The sequence below is a fragment of the Schistocerca piceifrons genome, unplaced genomic scaffold, assembly GCF_021461385.2.
Source record: "Schistocerca piceifrons isolate TAMUIC-IGC-003096 unplaced genomic scaffold, iqSchPice1.1 HiC_scaffold_1772, whole genome shotgun sequence".
Lineage (NCBI taxonomy): Eukaryota > Metazoa > Arthropoda > Insecta > Orthoptera > Acrididae > Schistocerca > Schistocerca piceifrons.
Window position 1 is genome coordinate 39,241 of NW_025727648.1, and position 12,712 is coordinate 51,952.

General features: G+C 51.4%; 7 non-coding genes across 7 annotated transcripts; all 7 read right to left on the reverse strand.

The window, feature by feature from the left end:
• Positions 1-1,440: 1,440 nt before the first annotated feature.
• Trnal-uaa lies at positions 1,441-1,524 on the reverse strand. Its single transcript has one exon. It is a non-coding gene; the product is annotated as a tRNA-Leu (tRNA).
• Positions 1,525-3,096: 1,572 nt separating this feature from the next.
• Trnal-uaa lies at positions 3,097-3,180 on the reverse strand. The gene has a single exon. It is a non-coding gene; the product is annotated as a tRNA-Leu (tRNA).
• A 1,576-nt stretch (positions 3,181-4,756) lies between these two features.
• Trnal-uaa lies at positions 4,757-4,840 on the reverse strand. Its single transcript has one exon. It is a non-coding gene; the product is annotated as a tRNA-Leu (tRNA).
• Positions 4,841-6,412: 1,572 nt separating this feature from the next.
• On the reverse strand, positions 6,413-6,496 carry Trnal-uaa. Its single transcript has one exon. It is a non-coding gene; the product is annotated as a tRNA-Leu (tRNA).
• Positions 6,497-8,068: 1,572 nt separating this feature from the next.
• Trnal-uaa lies at positions 8,069-8,152 on the reverse strand. Its single transcript has one exon. It is a non-coding gene; the product is annotated as a tRNA-Leu (tRNA).
• Positions 8,153-9,724: 1,572 nt separating this feature from the next.
• Trnal-uaa lies at positions 9,725-9,808 on the reverse strand. The gene has a single exon. It is a non-coding gene; the product is annotated as a tRNA-Leu (tRNA).
• Positions 9,809-11,380: 1,572 nt separating this feature from the next.
• Positions 11,381-11,464, reverse strand: Trnal-uaa. Its single transcript has one exon. It is a non-coding gene; the product is annotated as a tRNA-Leu (tRNA).
• Positions 11,465-12,712: the final 1,248 nt, after the last annotated feature.

The following is a 12,712-nucleotide window of genomic DNA, read 5'->3' on the forward strand; positions in this document are numbered from 1 at the left end:
GCGTACTAAACGCACCCTCGCTTTCGGGAAACAATGTGGCGCGTTGGACCGCTTTCTTCCGTCGCTTCCAGTTTGAACTGTGACTAGCAAAACTGTATTTAGTAATAGGAACATTTTCACATTGATGCAAAGAAAACTAGATATTAACGAACGGCGAATGAGACCGTTTCCTAGCAACAGCCACGCTGTGCATTACGCACTCGTGGGAAGCCAATGAAATATTTCATGTGAGGCTCTAACTGTCGGCCTTCACTTTCCAATACTTAGGCACTGCCCCGGTGGTACCGACGCATACATACTGAAACGTCTTTGGATCGTCAGTGAGTACTTCATATTAGAAATTTCGTGTTCGCCCTGATGTGCATTAAAGGGCCAATTTATCAGAGAAAGTCAGTTCTGCGCCTAGTTACAGTATGTCACCCTAGCAGCGCCAGGAAATCGGGTTCAGTGGTGCTCGCGTTGCACTCGGCGTTGAGCGCCTGCAGCGCTATCGCCTTCGGCCTCTGGCGCCAGGAGGGAAGGCGACACATGATGGCGCAAGCAGCGCGTAGCAGAAGGCGGTGGTGGTGTGTCGGTCAGCATGGTTGCTTCCCAAGTAGCTGCTCCGGGTTCGAAGGCCGGACATCGCACGGAAGTTGTCTCCTTTACGCAGGAGAGTGTTTTCAACGGTACAAATGGTTTCCCTTCTCCCTTCGTAGGCTAGTGCGGATTACGATTCACAGCATCGTGTGTCTCCATGTGTCGACTTGTCTCGACTTTGCTCGGCTGACGCGAAAGCTGACGCTTGCAAATGGGCGTATATGTAGAGGACAGGCGCTAGAAACGACTGGGAGAGTCCACATCGACAAACACACAACGGACCCTTTCATTTGACTGTGGCCGCACGTTCGCGCCTTTGCGTACCGAGAGCAAGAGGGGGGTCAGCGAGCTGGACCGTACCATTACCGCACAGCAGCACCAAAAACTAAGGAAAACGGCAAAACTGAAGAAACCAACACACGCGGACTTCCTAGTTCGTCACCCAGCCGAGCACTAACCATGGCCAACGCTGCCTAATTTCGGTAATCGGACATGAACCCGTGTCGTTGGCACGGCATACAAGTTGGCGAGAATGTTGGCAGACGTGCGGACGTCTTAGTCCGTGTACAGATCACTTGGGATTTGCCTGACAGTCTCTCGCGTTGCCTTTTAGGGAAGGAAAATGGAATAGCCCTGAGCCACAACACAACGACCACGGAAACGTCCGTGAGAAGAGCTAAAACCCGGCACGAGGAAACTATGTTCCGCTATTTGTTTTCGGCCGCTCGGGCTATCGGACGTGCGACGCCCGCACTGCTGTCACTGTCGTCTCTAGTAAAATCTCCACGGCGTGTTTCTGCGTAATTTACTTGTTCTATAAGATCAAGGGAGTACGTTAGTTTCAGAATGTTTAAAAAGCATTGTCAGATGTGGGGTTCGAACCCACGCTCCCTTACGGGAAGCAGAGCTTAAATCTGGCGCCTTAGACCGCTCGGCCAATCTGACGCGCAAGACAAGCGCTCCAGTGACTTCCATCTCTAGCAAGACCTCAGGAACCTCACTCCGAAATCTGTTTCTTTTTTCGGTAGGATGGAATTATGTCAGTTTCAGAATATGTGAGACGCAATGTCAGATGTGGCGTACTAAACGCACCCTCGCTTTCGGGAAACAATGTGGCGCGTTGGACCGCTTTCTTCCGTCGCTTCCAGTTTGAACTGTGACTAGCAAAACTGTATTTAGTAATAGGAACATTTTCACATTGATGCAAAGAAAACTAGATATTAACGAACGGCGAATGAGACCGTTTCCTAGCAACAGCCACGCTGTGCATTACGCACTCGTGGGAAGCCAATGAAATATTTCATGTGAGGCTCTAACTGTCGGCCTTCACTTTCCAATACTTAGGCACTGCCCCGGTGGTACCGACGCATACATACTGAAACGTCTTTGGATCGTCAGTGAGTACTTCATATTAGAAATTTCGTGTTCGCCCTGATGTGCATTAAAGGGCCAATTTATCAGAGAAAGTCAGTTCTGCGCCTAGTTACAGTATGTCACCCTAGCAGCGCCAGGAAATCGGGTTCAGTGGTGCTCGCGTTGCACTCGGCGTTGAGCGCCTGCAGCGCTATCGCCTTCGGCCTCTGGCGCCAGGAGGGAAGGCGACACATGATGGCGCAAGCAGCGCGTAGCAGAAGGCGGTGGTGGTGTGTCGGTCAGCATGGTTGCTTCCCAAGTAGCTGCTCCGGGTTCGAAGGCCGGACATCGCACGGAAGTTGTCTCCTTTACGCAGGAGAGTGTTTTCAACGGTACAAATGGTTTCCCTTCTCCCTTCGTAGGCTAGTGCGGATTACGATTCACAGCATCGTGTGTCTCCATGTGTCGACTTGTCTCGACTTTGCTCGGCTGACGCGAAAGCTGACGCTTGCAAATGGGCGTATATGTAGAGGACAGGCGCTAGAAACGACTGGGAGAGTCCACATCGACAAACACACAACGGACCCTTTCATTTGACTGTGGCCGCACGTTCGCGCCTTTGCGTACCGAGAGCAAGAGGGGGGTCAGCGAGCTGGACCGTACCATTACCGCACAGCAGCACCAAAAACTAAGGAAAAAGGCAAAACTGAAGAAACCAACACACGCGGACTTCCTAGTTCGTCACCCAGCCGAGCACTAACCATGGCCAACGCTGCCTAATTTCGGTAATCGGACATGAACCCGTGTCGTTGGCACGGCATACAAGTTGGCGAGAATGTTGGCAGACGTGCGGACGTCTTAGTCCGTGTACAGATCACTTGGGATTTGCCTGACAGTCTCTCGCGTTGCCTTTTAGGGAAGGAAAATGGAATAGCCCTGAGCCACAACACAACGACCACGGAAACGTCCGTGAGAAGAGCTAAAACCCGGCACGAGGAAACTATGTTCCGCTATTTGTTTTCGGCCGCTCGGGCTATCGGACGTGCGACGCCCGCACTGCTGTCACTGTCGTCTCTAGTAAAATCTCCACGGCGTGTTTCTGCGTAATTTACTTGTTCTATAAGATCAAGGGAGTACGTTAGTTTCAGAATGTTTAAAAAGCATTGTCAGATGTGGGGTTCGAACCCACGCTCCCTTACGGGAAGCAGAGCTTAAATCTGGCGCCTTAGACCGCTCGGCCAATCTGACGCGCAAGACAAGCGCTCCAGTGACTTCCATCTCTAGCAAGACCTCAGGAACCTCACTCCGAAATCTGTTTCTTTTTTCGGTAGGATGGAATTATGTCAGTTTCAGAATATGTGAGACGCAATGTCAGATGTGGCGTACTAAACGCACCCTCGCTTTCGGGAAACAATGTGGCGCGTTGGACCGCTTTCTTCCGTCGCTTCCAGTTTGAACTGTGACTAGCAAAACTGTATTTAGTAATAGGAACATTTTCACATTGATGCAAAGAAAACTAGATATTAACGAACGGCGAATGAGACCGTTTCCTAGCAACAGCCACGCTGTGCATTACGCACTCGTGGGAAGCCAATGAAATATTTCATGTGAGGCTCTAACTGTCGGCCTTCACTTTCCAATACTTAGGCACTGCCCCGGTGGTACCGACGCATACATACTGAAACGTCTTTGGATCGTCAGTGAGTACTTCATATTAGAAATTTCGTGTTCGCCCTGATGTGCATTAAAGGGCCAATTTATCAGAGAAAGTCAGTTCTGCGCCTAGTTACAGTATGTCACCCTAGCAGCGCCAGGAAATCGGGTTCAGTGGTGCTCGCGTTGCACTCGGCGTTGAGCGCCTGCAGCGCTATCGCCTTCGGCCTCTGGCGCCAGGAGGGAAGGCGACACATGATGGCGCAAGCAGCGCGTAGCAGAAGGCGGTGGTGGTGTGTCGGTCAGCATGGTTGCTTCCCAAGTAGCTGCTCCGGGTTCGAAGGCCGGACATCGCACGGAAGTTGTCTCCTTTACGCAGGAGAGTGTTTTCAACGGTACAAATGGTTTCCCTTCTCCCTTCGTAGGCTAGTGCGGATTACGATTCACAGCATCGTGTGTCTCCATGTGTCGACTTGTCTCGACTTTGCTCGGCTGACGCGAAAGCTGACGCTTGCAAATGGGCGTATATGTAGAGGACAGGCGCTAGAAACGACTGGGAGAGTCCACATCGACAAACACACAACGGACCCTTTCATTTGACTGTGGCCGCACGTTCGCGCCTTTGCGTACCGAGAGCAAGAGGGGGGTCAGCGAGCGAGCTGGACCGTACCATTACCGCACAGCAGCACCAAAAACTAAGGAAAAAGGCAAAACTGAAGAAACCAACACACGCGGACTTCCTAGTTCGTCACCCAGCCGAGCACTAACCATGGCCAACGCTGCCTAATTTCGGTAATCGGACATGAACCCGTGTCGTTGGCACGGCATACAAGTTGGCGAGAATGTTGGCAGACGTGCGGACGTCTTAGTCCGTGTACAGATCACTTGGGATTTGCCTGACAGTCTCTCGCGTTGCCTTTTAGGGAAGGAAAATGGAATAGCCCTGAGCCACAACACAACGACCACGGAAACGTCCGTGAGAAGAGCTAAAACCCGGCACGAGGAAACTATGTTCCGCTATTTGTTTTCGGCCGCTCGGGCTATCGGACGTGCGACGCCCGCACTGCTGTCACTGTCGTCTCTAGTAAAATCTCCACGGCGTGTTTCTGCGTAATTTACTTGTTCTATAAGATCAAGGGAGTACGTTAGTTTCAGAATGTTTAAAAAGCATTGTCAGATGTGGGGTTCGAACCCACGCTCCCTTACGGGAAGCAGAGCTTAAATCTGGCGCCTTAGACCGCTCGGCCAATCTGACGCGCAAGACAAGCGCTCCAGTGACTTCCATCTCTAGCAAGACCTCAGGAACCTCACTCCGAAATCTGTTTCTTTTTTCGGTAGGATGGAATTATGTCAGTTTCAGAATATGTGAGACGCAATGTCAGATGTGGCGTACTAAACGCACCCTCGCTTTCGGGAAACAATGTGGCGCGTTGGACCGCTTTCTTCCGTCGCTTCCAGTTTGAACTGTGACTAGCAAAACTGTATTTAGTAATAGGAACATTTTCACATTGATGCAAAGAAAACTAGATATTAACGAACGGCGAATGAGACCGTTTCCTAGCAACAGCCACGCTGTGCATTACGCACTCGTGGGAAGCCAATGAAATATTTCATGTGAGGCTCTAACTGTCGGCCTTCACTTTCCAATACTTAGGCACTGCCCCGGTGGTACCGACGCATACATACTGAAACGTCTTTGGATCGTCAGTGAGTACTTCATATTAGAAATTTCGTGTTCGCCCTGATGTGCATTAAAGGGCCAATTTATCAGAGAAAGTCAGTTCTGCGCCTAGTTACAGTATGTCACCCTAGCAGCGCCAGGAAATCGGGTTCAGTGGTGCTCGCGTTGCACTCGGCGTTGAGCGCCTGCAGCGCTATCGCCTTCGGCCTCTGGCGCCAGGAGGGAAGGCGACACATGATGGCGCAAGCAGCGCGTAGCAGAAGGCGGTGGTGGTGTGTCGGTCAGCATGGTTGCTTCCCAAGTAGCTGCTCCGGGTTCGAAGGCCGGACATCGCACGGAAGTTGTCTCCTTTACGCAGGAGAGTGTTTTCAACGGTACAAATGGTTTCCCTTCTCCCTTCGTAGGCTAGTGCGGATTACGATTCACAGCATCGTGTGTCTCCATGTGTCGACTTGTCTCGACTTTGCTCGGCTGACGCGAAAGCTGACGCTTGCAAATGGGCGTATATGTAGAGGACAGGCGCTAGAAACGACTGGGAGAGTCCACATCGACAAACACACAACGGACCCTTTCATTTGACTGTGGCCGCACGTTCGCGCCTTTGCGTACCGAGAGCAAGAGGGGGGTCAGCGAGCTGGACCGTACCATTACCGCACAGCAGCACCAAAAACTAAGGAAAAAGGCAAAACTGAAGAAACCAACACACGCGGACTTCCTAGTTCGTCACCCAGCCGAGCACTAACCATGGCCAACGCTGCCTAATTTCGGTAATCGGACATGAACCCGTGTCGTTGGCACGGCATACAAGTTGGCGAGAATGTTGGCAGACGTGCGGACGTCTTAGTCCGTGTACAGATCACTTGGGATTTGCCTGACAGTCTCTCGCGTTGCCTTTTAGGGAAGGAAAATGGAATAGCCCTGAGCCACAACACAACGACCACGGAAACGTCCGTGAGAAGAGCTAAAACCCGGCACGAGGAAACTATGTTCCGCTATTTGTTTTCGGCCGCTCGGGCTATCGGACGTGCGACGCCCGCACTGCTGTCACTGTCGTCTCTAGTAAAATCTCCACGGCGTGTTTCTGCGTAATTTACTTGTTCTATAAGATCAAGGGAGTACGTTAGTTTCAGAATGTTTAAAAAGCATTGTCAGATGTGGGGTTCGAACCCACGCTCCCTTACGGGAAGCAGAGCTTAAATCTGGCGCCTTAGACCGCTCGGCCAATCTGACGCGCAAGACAAGCGCTCCAGTGACTTCCATCTCTAGCAAGACCTCAGGAACCTCACTCCGAAATCTGTTTCTTTTTTCGGTAGGATGGAATTATGTCAGTTTCAGAATATGTGAGACGCAATGTCAGATGTGGCGTACTAAACGCACCCTCGCTTTCGGGAAACAATGTGGCGCGTTGGACCGCTTTCTTCCGTCGCTTCCAGTTTGAACTGTGACTAGCAAAACTGTATTTAGTAATAGGAACATTTTCACATTGATGCAAAGAAAACTAGATATTAACGAACGGCGAATGAGACCGTTTCCTAGCAACAGCCACGCTGTGCATTACGCACTCGTGGGAAGCCAATGAAATATTTCATGTGAGGCTCTAACTGTCGGCCTTCACTTTCCAATACTTAGGCACTGCCCCGGTGGTACCGACGCATACATACTGAAACGTCTTTGGATCGTCAGTGAGTACTTCATATTAGAAATTTCGTGTTCGCCCTGATGTGCATTAAAGGGCCAATTTATCAGAGAAAGTCAGTTCTGCGCCTAGTTACAGTATGTCACCCTAGCAGCGCCAGGAAATCGGGTTCAGTGGTGCTCGCGTTGCACTCGGCGTTGAGCGCCTGCAGCGCTATCGCCTTCGGCCTCTGGCGCCAGGAGGGAAGGCGACACATGATGGCGCAAGCAGCGCGTAGCAGAAGGCGGTGGTGGTGTGTCGGTCAGCATGGTTGCTTCCCAAGTAGCTGCTCCGGGTTCGAAGGCCGGACATCGCACGGAAGTTGTCTCCTTTACGCAGGAGAGTGTTTTCAACGGTACAAATGGTTTCCCTTCTCCCTTCGTAGGCTAGTGCGGATTACGATTCACAGCATCGTGTGTCTCCATGTGTCGACTTGTCTCGACTTTGCTCGGCTGACGCGAAAGCTGACGCTTGCAAATGGGCGTATATGTAGAGGACAGGCGCTAGAAACGACTGGGAGAGTCCACATCGACAAACACACAACGGACCCTTTCATTTGACTGTGGCCGCACGTTCGCGCCTTTGCGTACCGAGAGCAAGAGGGGGGTCAGCGAGCTGGACCGTACCATTACCGCACAGCAGCACCAAAAACTAAGGAAAAAGGCAAAACTGAAGAAACCAACACACGCGGACTTCCTAGTTCGTCACCCAGCCGAGCACTAACCATGGCCAACGCTGCCTAATTTCGGTAATCGGACATGAACCCGTGTCGTTGGCACGGCATACAAGTTGGCGAGAATGTTGGCAGACGTGCGGACGTCTTAGTCCGTGTACAGATCACTTGGGATTTGCCTGACAGTCTCTCGCGTTGCCTTTTAGGGAAGGAAAATGGAATAGCCCTGAGCCACAACACAACGACCACGGAAACGTCCGTGAGAAGAGCTAAAACCCGGCACGAGGAAACTATGTTCCGCTATTTGTTTTCGGCCGCTCGGGCTATCGGACGTGCGACGCCCGCACTGCTGTCACTGTCGTCTCTAGTAAAATCTCCACGGCGTGTTTCTGCGTAATTTACTTGTTCTATAAGATCAAGGGAGTACGTTAGTTTCAGAATGTTTAAAAAGCATTGTCAGATGTGGGGTTCGAACCCACGCTCCCTTACGGGAAGCAGAGCTTAAATCTGGCGCCTTAGACCGCTCGGCCAATCTGACGCGCAAGACAAGCGCTCCAGTGACTTCCATCTCTAGCAAGACCTCAGGAACCTCACTCCGAAATCTGTTTCTTTTTTCGGTAGGATGGAATTATGTCAGTTTCAGAATATGTGAGACGCAATGTCAGATGTGGCGTACTAAACGCACCCTCGCTTTCGGGAAACAATGTGGCGCGTTGGACCGCTTTCTTCCGTCGCTTCCAGTTTGAACTGTGACTAGCAAAACTGTATTTAGTAATAGGAACATTTTCACATTGATGCAAAGAAAACTAGATATTAACGAACGGCGAATGAGACCGTTTCCTAGCAACAGCCACGCTGTGCATTACGCACTCGTGGGAAGCCAATGAAATATTTCATGTGAGGCTCTAACTGTCGGCCTTCACTTTCCAATACTTAGGCACTGCCCCGGTGGTACCGACGCATACATACTGAAACGTCTTTGGATCGTCAGTGAGTACTTCATATTAGAAATTTCGTGTTCGCCCTGATGTGCATTAAAGGGCCAATTTATCAGAGAAAGTCAGTTCTGCGCCTAGTTACAGTATGTCACCCTAGCAGCGCCAGGAAATCGGGTTCAGTGGTGCTCGCGTTGCACTCGGCGTTGAGCGCCTGCAGCGCTATCGCCTTCGGCCTCTGGCGCCAGGAGGGAAGGCGACACATGATGGCGCAAGCAGCGCGTAGCAGAAGGCGGTGGTGGTGTGTCGGTCAGCATGGTTGCTTCCCAAGTAGCTGCTCCGGGTTCGAAGGCCGGACATCGCACGGAAGTTGTCTCCTTTACGCAGGAGAGTGTTTTCAACGGTACAAATGGTTTCCCTTCTCCCTTCGTAGGCTAGTGCGGATTACGATTCACAGCATCGTGTGTCTCCATGTGTCGACTTGTCTCGACTTTGCTCGGCTGACGCGAAAGCTGACGCTTGCAAATGGGCGTATATGTAGAGGACAGGCGCTAGAAACGACTGGGAGAGTCCACATCGACAAACACACAACGGACCCTTTCATTTGACTGTGGCCGCACGTTCGCGCCTTTGCGTACCGAGAGCAAGAGGGGGGTCAGCGAGCTGGACCGTACCATTACCGCACAGCAGCACCAAAAACTAAGGAAAAAGGCAAAACTGAAGAAACCAACACACGCGGACTTCCTAGTTCGTCACCCAGCCGAGCACTAACCATGGCCAACGCTGCCTAATTTCGGTAATCGGACATGAACCCGTGTCGTTGGCACGGCATACAAGTTGGCGAGAATGTTGGCAGACGTGCGGACGTCTTAGTCCGTGTACAGATCACTTGGGATTTGCCTGACAGTCTCTCGCGTTGCCTTTTAGGGAAGGAAAATGGAATAGCCCTGAGCCACAACACAACGACCACGGAAACGTCCGTGAGAAGAGCTAAAACCCGGCACGAGGAAACTATGTTCCGCTATTTGTTTTCGGCCGCTCGGGCTATCGGACGTGCGACGCCCGCACTGCTGTCACTGTCGTCTCTAGTAAAATCTCCACGGCGTGTTTCTGCGTAATTTACTTGTTCTATAAGATCAAGGGAGTACGTTAGTTTCAGAATGTTTAAAAAGCATTGTCAGATGTGGGGTTCGAACCCACGCTCCCTTACGGGAAGCAGAGCTTAAATCTGGCGCCTTAGACCGCTCGGCCAATCTGACGCGCAAGACAAGCGCTCCAGTGACTTCCATCTCTAGCAAGACCTCAGGAACCTCACTCCGAAATCTGTTTCTTTTTTCGGTAGGATGGAATTATGTCAGTTTCAGAATATGTGAGACGCAATGTCAGATGTGGCGTACTAAACGCACCCTCGCTTTCGGGAAACAATGTGGCGCGTTGGACCGCTTTCTTCCGTCGCTTCCAGTTTGAACTGTGACTAGCAAAACTGTATTTAGTAATAGGAACATTTTCACATTGATGCAAAGAAAACTAGATATTAACGAACGGCGAATGAGACCGTTTCCTAGCAACAGCCACGCTGTGCATTACGCACTCGTGGGAAGCCAATGAAATATTTCATGTGAGGCTCTAACTGTCGGCCTTCACTTTCCAATACTTAGGCACTGCCCCGGTGGTACCGACGCATACATACTGAAACGTCTTTGGATCGTCAGTGAGTACTTCATATTAGAAATTTCGTGTTCGCCCTGATGTGCATTAAAGGGCCAATTTATCAGAGAAAGTCAGTTCTGCGCCTAGTTACAGTATGTCACCCTAGCAGCGCCAGGAAATCGGGTTCAGTGGTGCTCGCGTTGCACTCGGCGTTGAGCGCCTGCAGCGCTATCGCCTTCGGCCTCTGGCGCCAGGAGGGAAGGCGACACATGATGGCGCAAGCAGCGCGTAGCAGAAGGCGGTGGTGGTGTGTCGGTCAGCATGGTTGCTTCCCAAGTAGCTGCTCCGGGTTCGAAGGCCGGACATCGCACGGAAGTTGTCTCCTTTACGCAGGAGAGTGTTTTCAACGGTACAAATGGTTTCCCTTCTCCCTTCGTAGGCTAGTGCGGATTACGATTCACAGCATCGTGTGTCTCCATGTGTCGACTTGTCTCGACTTTGCTCGGCTGACGCGAAAGCTGACGCTTGCAAATGGGCGTATATGTAGAGGACAGGCGCTAGAAACGACTGGGAGAGTCCACATCGACAAACACACAACGGACCCTTTCATTTGACTGTGGCCGCACGTTCGCGCCTTTGCGTACCGAGAGCAAGAGGGGGGTCAGCGAGCTGGACCGTACCATTACCGCACAGCAGCACCAAAAACTAAGGAAAAAGGCAAAACTGAAGAAACCAACACACGCGGACTTCCTAGTTCGTCACCCAGCCGAGCACTAACCATGGCCAACGCTGCCTAATTTCGGTAATCGGACATGAACCCGTGTCGTTGGCACGGCATACAAGTTGGCGAGAATGTTGGCAGACGTGCGGACGTCTTAGTCCGTGTACAGATCACTTGGGATTTGCCTGACAGTCTCTCGCGTTGCCTTTTAGGGAAGGAAAATGGAATAGCCCTGAGCCACAACACAACGACCACGGAAACGTCCGTGAGAAGAGCTAAAACCCGGCACGAGGAAACTATGTTCCGCTATTTGTTTTCGGCCGCTCGGGCTATCGGACGTGCGACGCCCGCACTGCTGTCACTGTCGTCTCTAGTAAAATCTCCACGGCGTGTTTCTGCGTAATTTACTTGTTCTATAAGATCAAGGGAGTACGTTAGTTTCAGAATGTTTAAAAAGCATTGTCAGATGTGGGGTTCGAACCCACGCTCCCTTACGGGAAGCAGAGCTTAAATCTGGCGCCTTAGACCGCTCGGCCAATCTGACGCGCAAGACAAGCGCTCCAGTGACTTCCATCTCTAGCAAGACCTCAGGAACCTCACTCCGAAATCTGTTTCTTTTTTCGGTAGGATGGAATTATGTCAGTTTCAGAATATGTGAGACGCAATGTCAGATGTGGCGTACTAAACGCACCCTCGCTTTCGGGAAACAATGTGGCGCGTTGGACCGCTTTCTTCCGTCGCTTCCAGTTTGAACTGTGACTAGCAAAACTGTATTTAGTAATAGGAACATTTTCACATTGATGCAAAGAAAACTAGATATTAACGAACGGCGAATGAGACCGTTTCCTAGCAACAGCCACGCTGTGCATTACGCACTCGTGGGAAGCCAATGAAATATTTCATGTGAGGCTCTAACTGTCGGCCTTCACTTTCCAATACTTAGGCACTGCCCCGGTGGTACCGACGCATACATACTGAAACGTCTTTGGATCGTCAGTGAGTACTTCATATTAGAAATTTCGTGTTCGCCCTGATGTGCATTAAAGGGCCAATTTATCAGAGAAAGTCAGTTCTGCGCCTAGTTACAGTATGTCACCCTAGCAGCGCCAGGAAATCGGGTTCAGTGGTGCTCGCGTTGCACTCGGCGTTGAGCGCCTGCAGCGCTATCGCCTTCGGCCTCTGGCGCCAGGAGGGAAGGCGACACATGATGGCGCAAGCAGCGCGTAGCAGAAGGCGGTGGTGGTGTGTCGGTCAGCATGGTTGCTTCCCAAGTAGCTGCTCCGGGTTCGAAGGCCGGACATCGCACGGAAGTTGTCTCCTTTACGCAGGAGAGTGTTTTCAACGGTACAAATGGTTTCCCTTCTCCCTTCGTAGGCTAGTGCGGATTACGATTCACAGCATCGTGTGTCTCCATGTGTCGACTTGTCTCGACTTTGCTCGGCTGACGCGAAAGCTGACGCTTGCAAATGGGCGTATATGTAGAGGACAGGCGCTAGAAACGACTGGGAGAGTCCACATCGACAAACACACAACGGACCCTTTCATTTGACTGTGGCCGCACGTTCGCGCCTTTGCGTACCGAGAGCAAGAGGGGGGTCAGCGAGCTGGACCGTACCATTACCGCACAGCAGCACCAAAAACTAAGGAAAAAGGCAAAACTGAAGAAACCAACACACGCGGACTTCCTAGTTCGTCACCCAGCCGAGCACTAACCATGGCCAACGCTGCCTAATTTCGGTAATCGGACATGAACCCGTGTCGTTGGCACGGCATACAAGTTGGCGAGAATGTT